The following is a 10277-nucleotide window of genomic DNA, read 5'->3' on the forward strand; positions in this document are numbered from 1 at the left end:
TTTTAAAGTGCCATAAGTGGAAAAAATGGTAGCCATGTACACTCTGGTACAATTGCATTTAGTCCGTAGCTTAGGAAACACTTTGCTGGGAAATACTTAACTCAAAGAGTAATTGAACAATTCTTCACTAACTCCCTACTCTCTTCAGTTGTTCATACAATATGAAATGTACCTATCCAGCAAATCAGACAATATTCTCATACAAATCATCTAGTATGTTTTCAGCTTATCTTTTGTATTTCCTGACCATGCAGATCTTGATAATCATTACTTACTTCCAGTCAGTTTTTACATTCGGGGCCTGATTTAAATAAAATATAAAAGTGACTTGGTCCACAAATTGTAACAATGTTGGCAATAGGTTATAATTGTTCTCACCTTCTAACCACATAAAAAACCTGAGAGGAGGTTAAATAAGTGCAGTAGTAAATAACTTGAACTCATGCAATATAATAAAAAAGTGGGAAGCTTCAATTGCCACCATTACAATGCTACCATAGGTTCTAAAACACCTTAAGGTGCTCCAGGTGCTGAGTCCTGTAAAGCTTCATTATACCACCCTCTTTGTGTATATATGTACTTACCGAGTTGATTAACTTGATATATGTAAAGGTTATGCACACAGCTTCCATGAATACACAACAAAAGTACATGTATATTACATGGGATAATAAGTGAATGGGGTTACAGTAAATATATGTGTGCTGATTTCTCTTAGCCGCCCTGCATTCTTGCCAGATTTTTGAAAGGATCCCTATACCTTTTTAAATTTAATTTCTGTGTTTATCAAATGTATATATTCAAGATTGATTACATCACATATCTTATATGGATGTATTGCTAAATTAAATTTGCAGTGTAGGGGAAATATACAAATTATTTTCATCCTGCTTCCACCTTTTTATGCAAGTAGGATGAATGTACCTTCCCTTTCCTGTGGAAGTACTAATCTATGTCACCATAGGTATTTCTCTGCCCTGTATTAAACAAAATGCATCATGATAGAGTGAAAGAACCATCAAATTTGATGGGAAGATCCCCTTGCCAATCATGTTACAGCTTCACCTTCCATTAGGTGGGACTGTAATAATAGTGGAAGGCTTTCTTCATGCTACCATGGAGTGCATAGGGCAAGTGATAGCTACAGGACCCTGTGTGAGCACATTCACTGTGGGTGAATGTTTAAAAATAAACAGCTAAAGTGTGAGGGCACAGAAAGAAGTCTATTTAACAGTTGCCATAGATGTTCCATTATCTAGTATTAATGGGAACACACGTCTAAAATTCTTTACCTCTGAATTAGTGATTTTCATGTAAGCTTGGCCCAAATGTAAATGAAAAAAAAAAACGTGCATGATCTTTGAGACTCTCATAAGATATTTCTCTAAGAAGTCCTTAAGGGACTTTGGTATCGTCCAAGATACATTGTAATGTTGGCTTATTTTCAAGCAAGCTATTAAGTGTGTGGCATTTTTATTACTTGATATAGTGCCAGTTTGATTAACTTCTAGATTGTAATGGTTTAACATACCAAAACCTGGGCAAATAGTACATTTGATTTAAACAGAAAAGATAGAATGCACAGGGGGTTTTCCTATATGCTGTCATGTGACAATATTTTGCTATTCTTTATTTCCTTGATGTTATGGCACAATTATTCTTGACACAATGTTAAAGTAAAGGACAATTTTGAGTTTTGTAATCCTCATGAACAATTTATTACATGCCATATTCATAATCTTAAGCAAGGTCATATCTGAAATGAGGTTTGACAAAGGCTGTTTTTAACCACTCACTATTAAAATTAATTAACAGACATAAAGTAACTTAGGATAAAATACCATCTATTTTAGGTCAAGCTGGGCAAAATTAGAATGTAAACCCCCTGGTAGTGTTGCCTATAATATTGAGAAGACTACCTTTATACTATAACATACCTAACCTCACAAATGGTGAACTTTCAATTATTTTTTAAATTTTCAATGTGCAAAGGAGGAGAGACATTAATAAAGTTACAAAGAGGAGTAAGACACTGTAGGCTGAAGTTGGCTATTCCTGAAAAATGTAGAGTGCCAGCAAAGTGAAGCAATTAACATAGTACAGAAATCATAAGACCCATATTAAAGAAGAAGTAGATTTAAGGTTAACATTGAAAGTATATTGTTTTCTTAGGCTGCTGCTACCTCGCCAGTCTAAAAGTGGCAGCAGAGTCCCTTTCAGGTATTTCTCTTTTAAGTCAATAGGAACCAGTTTCATTAGCCTTAGGCAAGTCTTTAACAATCATTTGAAGTACTTTGTCTCCCATTTAATGATTCCTTAAAAGGGAACTCCATATAAACATAACTTAAGCTTTTTGAAGAGTTAAAAAATATACAGACTTTTCATGATTTTTAATGGTTTGGAACAGTTCCCTAAGACTAGCCCCCTGCTCTCCTGTTGATTTGTCTGACTACTTTGCTGAGCTGGCTGACTACTGTTACTTTGTATCAACAGCCAGCTGTCCTTAGTTTGCATCCTCCAAACCCTACAATTCCCTGCATACATGATTTCAATAAGTAAATGAACATCCCCATACCTGTGCAGTATTCTGGCAAGGTCCTACCGCTGCTGTGACAAATAAAACTTAAAATATAATATCATATTATCACTGTTTTAATCCAGAAGAAGGCAAAAAACCCAACCTGAAGCCAGTGCCAATTATGCCTCAAGAGGAAAAGAAATTCTCCCTGGATATTGGAGTGAACAAAAATGCATGCAATGCTGACTTTCACGTTTTTACTGTATAAAAATACAAAAATCAATATGACTGAATTGAGGAAAACATCCATATTTAGTTATTAATAGATGATATGAGAACATAAAGCAGAAAACTCCTGACATTTGCAAAATATGCAAAATTTTAAAAAGGGGGGGGGGTGGGATGTTTTTACCTGCTCAGAAGATTAGGAAATTAATTGCTTATTTCCCAACATCACATCCCCATTTTCTCCACACATGGGCCCAGCCATCTCCTGCCTTAACCCATTCCTTCTCACCTAATCACAACTACATCTAATTCTTCTAATCTCTGGCCAGTGCCACATAGGATGGTAGCAGTGTCGGACTGGCCCACCGGGATACCAGGAAAACTCTCGTGGGCCCAGGTGTCAGTGGGCCCTCATTCTGTTAAACATTTGGCCTATTTCATGGCCATTTCCTATTTCTATGAAGCTAAATAGATGGAATAATAGTTTATAGTATGTAAAGAATAAAGACTAGAAGAATAGAGGTTGAGTGAGGAGAGGAAGAATAATAGTACTAAGAGTGGGCCCCTGGTCTAAGGTTCTTGGGTGGGCCCCTAGTGTCCCAGATAGTTTTGTTATACTAAGACAAGAAGAACAAGGAGCCTGAACTTAAAAATAAACTGTCTTGGTTGTCTGATACCTTCTCCAACATAGCTTATGAAATGTATTCAAATCCAGCTCTCCATATCAACAAAAATAGAGTCACAAGAAAGAAGCTTAATTTATTTATTGTTATCCATTTCCTTTTTTGAATCTGTCACTGCTCTTTGTTCTCATGTATAATATGTATAGACAAACTATTCACTGTTGCCCTTCCATAGCATGATTTGAGTATAAAATCTGTTTTTATTTTTTTCGAAACATTATTATTTCTGAAGTATCCATGAAAGCTTTCTTTCAAAGAATGGGAAAGAATTTTAATAAAAAAAAGCCTTTGCAATATATTTTCCCTTAAAGTGGGCATGTAGAGGCTAGCATGTTAATGATCCTTCTCATTGAGAGTAGGGTCTTTTTACAAGATTACAGGCTATTTTTTTGCAGAAAAAGTAAGCAATAATTAGTTCTCTTCCACATGAAGAAATCCAACAGTTAAATAGTATATCTTACTGTTTCAATACTGACTGTGAGATGTGCTCTAGGCTATGAGAAAACATCTGCAGAAAATGTTCTTGCTCCTTTTTATTGTCATTGATACCTAATCCCTTTTGGACATTAATGAGAACTATTTTCTCATGTTTCTGTGTTTTTTCCTTTGCTGTGATAACAGCCTCACTGTATCACTTTTACTTTCTGGCTCATGCTGATATCTTAATAAAATACCTACGAGATCCCTAATAAGTGGACCATTACACAAAACCACTGCAAATGAAAATTCCAGGTTTGTGAGGTGTAACAAAGACTAGAATGGCATCTGTAAGATTCTTCTCCACGGGACTGCACAACTGCTGGGGGACTCATGCAGTCATCACTGCCTTTGTACAACAAAAGCAGTTTTTTCTCTGGATATGAGCTACAGTGGGAAGTGGGATTAAAATTTGCAGACTCGGATTAGTAGTTCCTATATGCCTTACATTGTTAAATGTTTTTATAGTTGACTGTGCCCTGTTCAAAGAGTGTCCCTAAACGCTAAGAAATGCACCTTAAATATGTTATGACAAATGATGAAGTCCGTCATTTTTTCCTTATCTTGTTTTATTGAATGGAAAGCTATAAATACAGTGGAGGCTACATTCCTTAGATAGGGTTTGACTCAGGGCAACCTCACAAGTCTTTGACTATGAAGATTTTTATTCATCCAGGTCATGGTATATCTAGTATAGGTAAATTTTAAAACAACTGCACTTGCTGAGTAATCAATGAAGACGTTTCACTACTCATCCGAGCAGCTTCTTCAGTTCCACTGGCTGGTGTGGGAAGATCTTGGCATATAAACTCTTCCACTAATCCAATCACAATGGCACATTGTAACTCTTCAAAGAGGTGACATCTGAAGAAATTCACAGAGGTGTTGATTCTGTGTAGTTACTGTGATAGGATTATCCAATGTGTCATGCAACTCCTAAAAAGAGGTGTTACTTGTGAGAGTTGCATGAATGGGTGTGTGAAGTGTTCTGAAACCGCCGGGGTACAGATGTTAGAACAGCATTGTATGTAGCAGACAGGTGGTGTCGAAGGCCCCCGCTTCTGTTCAGGGATGGTTTCTCCACCTTGACATGAATCACCTCTTTCACGCCTAGTTCAAACCAGCGGTCTTTTTTATCCAATATTTGGACCTTGCTATATTCAAAGGAGTGTCCTTTGTCTTTTAGATGTAGAAAGACAGCTGAGTTTTGCCCTGTAGAGTTCACCCTCCTATGCTGAGCCATTCGCTTGGAGAGCAGTTGTTTTGTCTCCCCAATGTGTAGATCTGTGCACTCCTCGCTACACTGGACTCCGTATACCACATTGCTTTGTTTTTCTTTAGGGGTTGGATCCTTTGGGTGTACCAGTTTTTGTCTCAGTGTGTTGGTAGGTTTGAAAAACACAGGGACGTGGTGTTTGTTAAAAATCCTCCTGAGTTTCTCAGTTACTCCAGCTACATATGGGATGACTATGTTTCGCCTACTCGTCTCTGGGCGGTTATTTCTATTGGTGTTCCTGTTGGGCTTGGTTGCTGCTGTTTTGACAAAGGCCCAGTCTAGGTAGCCACACGCTTTTAAAGCTCCCCTAAGATGTTTTTGCTCTTTGTCTTTGGACTCTGTATCAGTTGCCACACATTCCGCCCGGTGGTGCAGAGTTCTAATGACACCCAGTTTGTGTTCCAGCGGATGGTGGGAATCAAACAACAGATATTGATCCGTATGAGTGGGTTTCCTGTATACTTCCGTCTTTAAGTTACCCCCCTCTTGGATGCATATCAAAAAGGCAAGTTTGTTCTCGTGGACATCTTCCCTTGTGAACTTGATGTTGTTGTCCACTGAGTTAATGTGTTCTGTAAAGGCCGCCACTTCATTGGCTCTGATTTTAACCCAAGTGTCATCCACATACCTGAACCAGTGACTCGGTGTAGTTCCCTGGAATGTGAGTAAGGCCCTCCTTTCCACTTCCTCCATGTACAGGTTTGCTACAATAGGAGAGACTGGAGAACCCATTGCACAGCCATGTTTCTGTCTATAAAAAATGAAGTATGTGGTGTTAAGGCACAAATCTAGCAACAAACATACTTGGTTGGGAATGAGCTTCGTTCTGCTGCTGAGGGTGTTATCTTGTTGCAGTCGATTTCTTACGGTCTCAATTGCGTCTGTAGTAGGTATACACGTGAACAAAGAAGTGACATCATATGATACCATTGTTTCTTCTGCCTCTTGGTTACAAACTCTTGGCTAAGATGTTAGCCAAGAATTTTGCAATGCTGTATGTCACTGAATTTATGCTGCTGACAATGGGTCTTAGTGGGGCTCCTTCTTTGTGTATCTTGGGGAGTCTGTATAAACATGGTGTGGCTTCTCTGGGGTACAGGCGGTGGTATAACGCTCGATCAATGGCTTTCTCCTTTTCAAGTTGTTGTAGGCAACCTATTACCTTTTTCTTGTAACTGCTGTTTGGGTCTTTCCTTAAGGGTTCATATGTATTGCTATCACTGAGTATAGAGGTTATCTTGCAGTCGTAGTCAATTATGTTGAGCACAACTGTGCATCTCCCTTTATCTGCTGGCAGGATAGTGATGTTCGGGTCCTTACTCAGAGAACTGAGCGCTCTCCTCTCTTGTGTAGTAAGGTTAGAGGGAGGTGTTCTGGCACTTGACAAAGCAGCTGACACTTTTAGCCGGAGTTGTTCTGCTTCTTCCTTTTTCAAGTGATTATTTTTGATTGCAGATTCTGTGGCTGTGATGAGTTCAACTACTGGGATGTGTTGTGGTGTTACTGCATAGTTTAATCCCTTGGCTAACACGTCCTTTTCCGGCTGAGTTAGTACCCTATCTGATAGGTTCTTAATCCATGTGTCTTTGGTGTTCTTTGGTGTCTCATTTTTCTGCCTCCAGGTTAGTTCTTCAGTCCTTTTCCAACTGCTGCTTCGTGACAGTAACAGGGTGAATTTGCTTATTTGTCGCTCCTTATTCTTAATGTGTTGGGCAATCTGTGCACGTTCAACAAACACAACCACCCTTTCCAGGGTTCCATCAGGCAGTTCTTTTGCCAGACTCAGTTTCAGATGTTCAACTTTCTGCTTAAGGGCATCAATGGTAAAGTTGATCTGTCTGACCCGTTCATTTCGTTTTTGGGCTTTTTGTAAAATCTTGTTGGCTCTGTGACTTTTTACGGTGGAACCCAGTTGTAGGCTACAAGGGGTGAGTCCCTGATGTCGGCATCTGAGATTAAAGCGTAGATGGTTTCGATAGTCCGCCACTTTTCTTGCTGTTCTTTCATATTCCCGAACCAGTCTTTCTTTTTCCATTGACTAGCCTCTATAATAGCTGATTACAGTACAAGGAAAGATAAAAGAAAACTACATGAGAAAGGCGTATACTTCATATGTTAAAGGAGAAGTAAAGCTTAACTAAAGAAGCAGGCTAGAAATGTTGTACATTATGTTTTGGGCTTGTGTACCAACTCAATGCAACCACAGCCCTTTAGCAGGGATCTGTGCCTCCAAATATGCCCCGGTAGCTCCCCATATTCTTTTCTGCCAATTCACTGCACATGCTCTGTGCTGCTGTCGCTTACTAAGCTTAATGACCCACTCACAATATACGGTACACATAGAATATAAATGTCACAATATAAGGCTGATTAGTAATTAATACTGGCATTTTATTTTTACCTGGTAAAGTTTTGAATTAGTGGTTTTCGTGGTTTTTACACTTAATAGATCTCAAATTTTTAGAGATTTTAAAAGAATAGGAAAGCCATACATTTTTAGAGATTCGTGTAAAAGAAATAAATTCAATTGTTAGTAAAAGAATCTCTGTTTCATTGTGCTCTTTATTGTTAAAGTGTGTGGTATCTCCATGCCTAGATTGAAAGAGCTCTCTGAGGCCTTTAGAAAGAAGGTTATAGATGTAGAACAGACATAGAGGCATTTATAAAGATTGTGAAACACTTTAACATCAATCATTCTACTGTCTGGAAGATCATATACAATTGGAGAAGGTTTGTGACAACTAGTTGGTGGCTGCTTTTCTGCTTAAGGACCTGGGCAGCATACGATCATAGAATCCACAATGAATTCTTTGTACCAGAGGGGGCTTGAGGATAATGGGAAACCATCTGTCAGAATGTTGTAGCTCAACTGAAAGTGGTCATTGTAACATGATAATAACCCAATAAGACACCAAGGAATGGCTTAAAAAAGAAGAGTTTTGAAAGCCAAAACCAAAAATAATGATTCATTTGTTTGTTTTTCTTTTCTTCAGTTTACATCACTTTTATCTTTTATAAACTGTTTGAATGAAGATCAAATATTGTTATGTCGACATATATTAAAAAACGTTACAGGGGGGGTACTTACTAACAGAAGAGTGTAGATTGAAAAAACTTGCTGTAACAGAGCTTGGCATTATTTATGTTTGAATGCTTGGCAGATGAACATGGCCTACATTCATGTACAGAGAACCATAGAAAACATTTGTAAGAAAGCAAAGAAAGTAGAAATCAATATCTGTGTAATACCTCAGTAGAGAGGGTCAAGGTACAGCAAAGCCATCGTACAACATGTAAGGCTTGGATTAAATTAGGATAAATATGTTTAAGATCAAGCACAAAAAAGTGTTCTCTTTGTACCAAAATGCATCAACATTCTTTGGTAAAAATGACATGCTTCTCACAAATAAATCTATTTCTATTATTGCTTTTTTGCACTTGGACGAGTTGCTACAAGCAAGAATGGATTTGAACAGTTTTAACTTACTTTATTGGATGGATAAACTTTCTTTTGAAAAGTACATAATTATTATTGATTTTTTGTTGAACTTGACTTAAGCTCACTGACTTTATTTATCTGAAAATCTGCCTGCAGTTTTTGTTATTGTACATTAAAGGCAAATTTACTCTTCACCCAGTCACCCTATGAATTATCATAAAACATAAACATCTGCCACTGACAGGGCTGGATTTACAATGGTGGTGCAGGAGACAGGTGTCCTCTGTCGCCCCTCCCTCCCAAATGATGCATGAGCATCTTTTCTTCTAACCAGAGCACTAGCGCCTAGAGGCTATCGCTCCAGAATTAAACAAACCGATCGTCCCAGTGAAGCTCACACTCTAAGTCCATATCACATTCACACACAGTAGAGTCAAGAGTCACTTAAAACCAGAGAAATGGAGGAAGACCATACAAACTCCTTGTACATAGTGCCCTGGCTGGAATTCAAATTTGAATTAGACGTAACATACCACTTGCATAGCAGAGTCCCAGCTGGGAGCCAATTATGCTATCAGAGACTTTATTTATAAGAAAGCTTTTGCCATGGTATATATGTATCACAGTGGGTTTGTGTAAAACAGAACATATGATCATATACAGGGTGATGAATTAATTTGTCTAATTTGTCATATTAAAATATTGGGAAGTTATACAATATTCATCAAATAACCCATAAAAATGTATTCCTATAATGTGGAAGTTCACCATTAAATTAACTTTTAATATTATTATGATAGTATGCTAATTGAGAAAATAATCCCAATCCTGCATTTCAAAACCTGGCAGAAAAGTGCAAATTCAAGTTGTACAAAAGCCTACATACATGAATCTGTTTTGATAATATGTTTTTATCACGACTGTATTCACAAAGTTTTTGAAATAGTTTGCATAGACACGTGTGAAGAAATATTGCAATTTATTAAAAAACAAGTAGTATTTAATATTAGTTGACTGGTTATATGAACAGGATCTCCTATCTAGTGGCAGGCACATGTTATTATAGATGGGATATGGAGTTCTCAGTTTTATTTCTTCATCTGGATTTTATGTTATTATAGGATCTGTTTAGCTCACGTAAGAACTAAAACAATTGGCTCTTTGTTGTTATACTTAAAAGATGAGTATCTTAATGTTACAAAAGGTCACTAGATGCAGGTGCTGATATACCAGGAACTGCATACTAATTGCTGAAAAAAAGGCATTTTAGGACATTAGAACTCTGAATCAGGTCAAATAAAATGTTATAATGTAAACAAGGATTTACTGATGTATTAACAAGGTTGGCATCATTGCCTGCAAGTATGGTGTAAAACCTAAACTTACAATACAGGTCGGATACCTATACCACATTGCTAGCAGGAACACATAACTAAGGGATTATTCTCCTGCAAGTTATCCAATGTGGTCTAACCCCTATCCTTTATGTGAATGCAGGTCAACACTAGGGGGCCTATTAACTAACGTTTAAATTTCTTTATTTTTCACAAATCACATTTTTTCTCGAAATAATAATGCTTATGCTTGTATAAACTTGTGTATTATAATAAATAAAATACCCCTTGTTGGAAAATATAAGGATATAGAAGTAACCTT

The 10277-nt window shown here is 37.4% G+C and overlaps 1 pseudogene; it reads right to left on the bottom strand.

Annotated features, from left to right (window-relative positions):
• Positions 1 to 4885: 4885 nt before the first annotated feature.
• LOC108698965 lies at positions 4886 to 7217 on the bottom strand (annotated as a pseudogene).
• Between the last annotated feature and the right edge of the window lie 3060 nt (positions 7218 to 10277).

This window comes from Xenopus laevis, chromosome 8L, assembly GCF_017654675.1.
Source record: "Xenopus laevis strain J_2021 chromosome 8L, Xenopus_laevis_v10.1, whole genome shotgun sequence".
NCBI lineage: Eukaryota > Metazoa > Chordata > Amphibia > Anura > Pipidae > Xenopus > Xenopus laevis.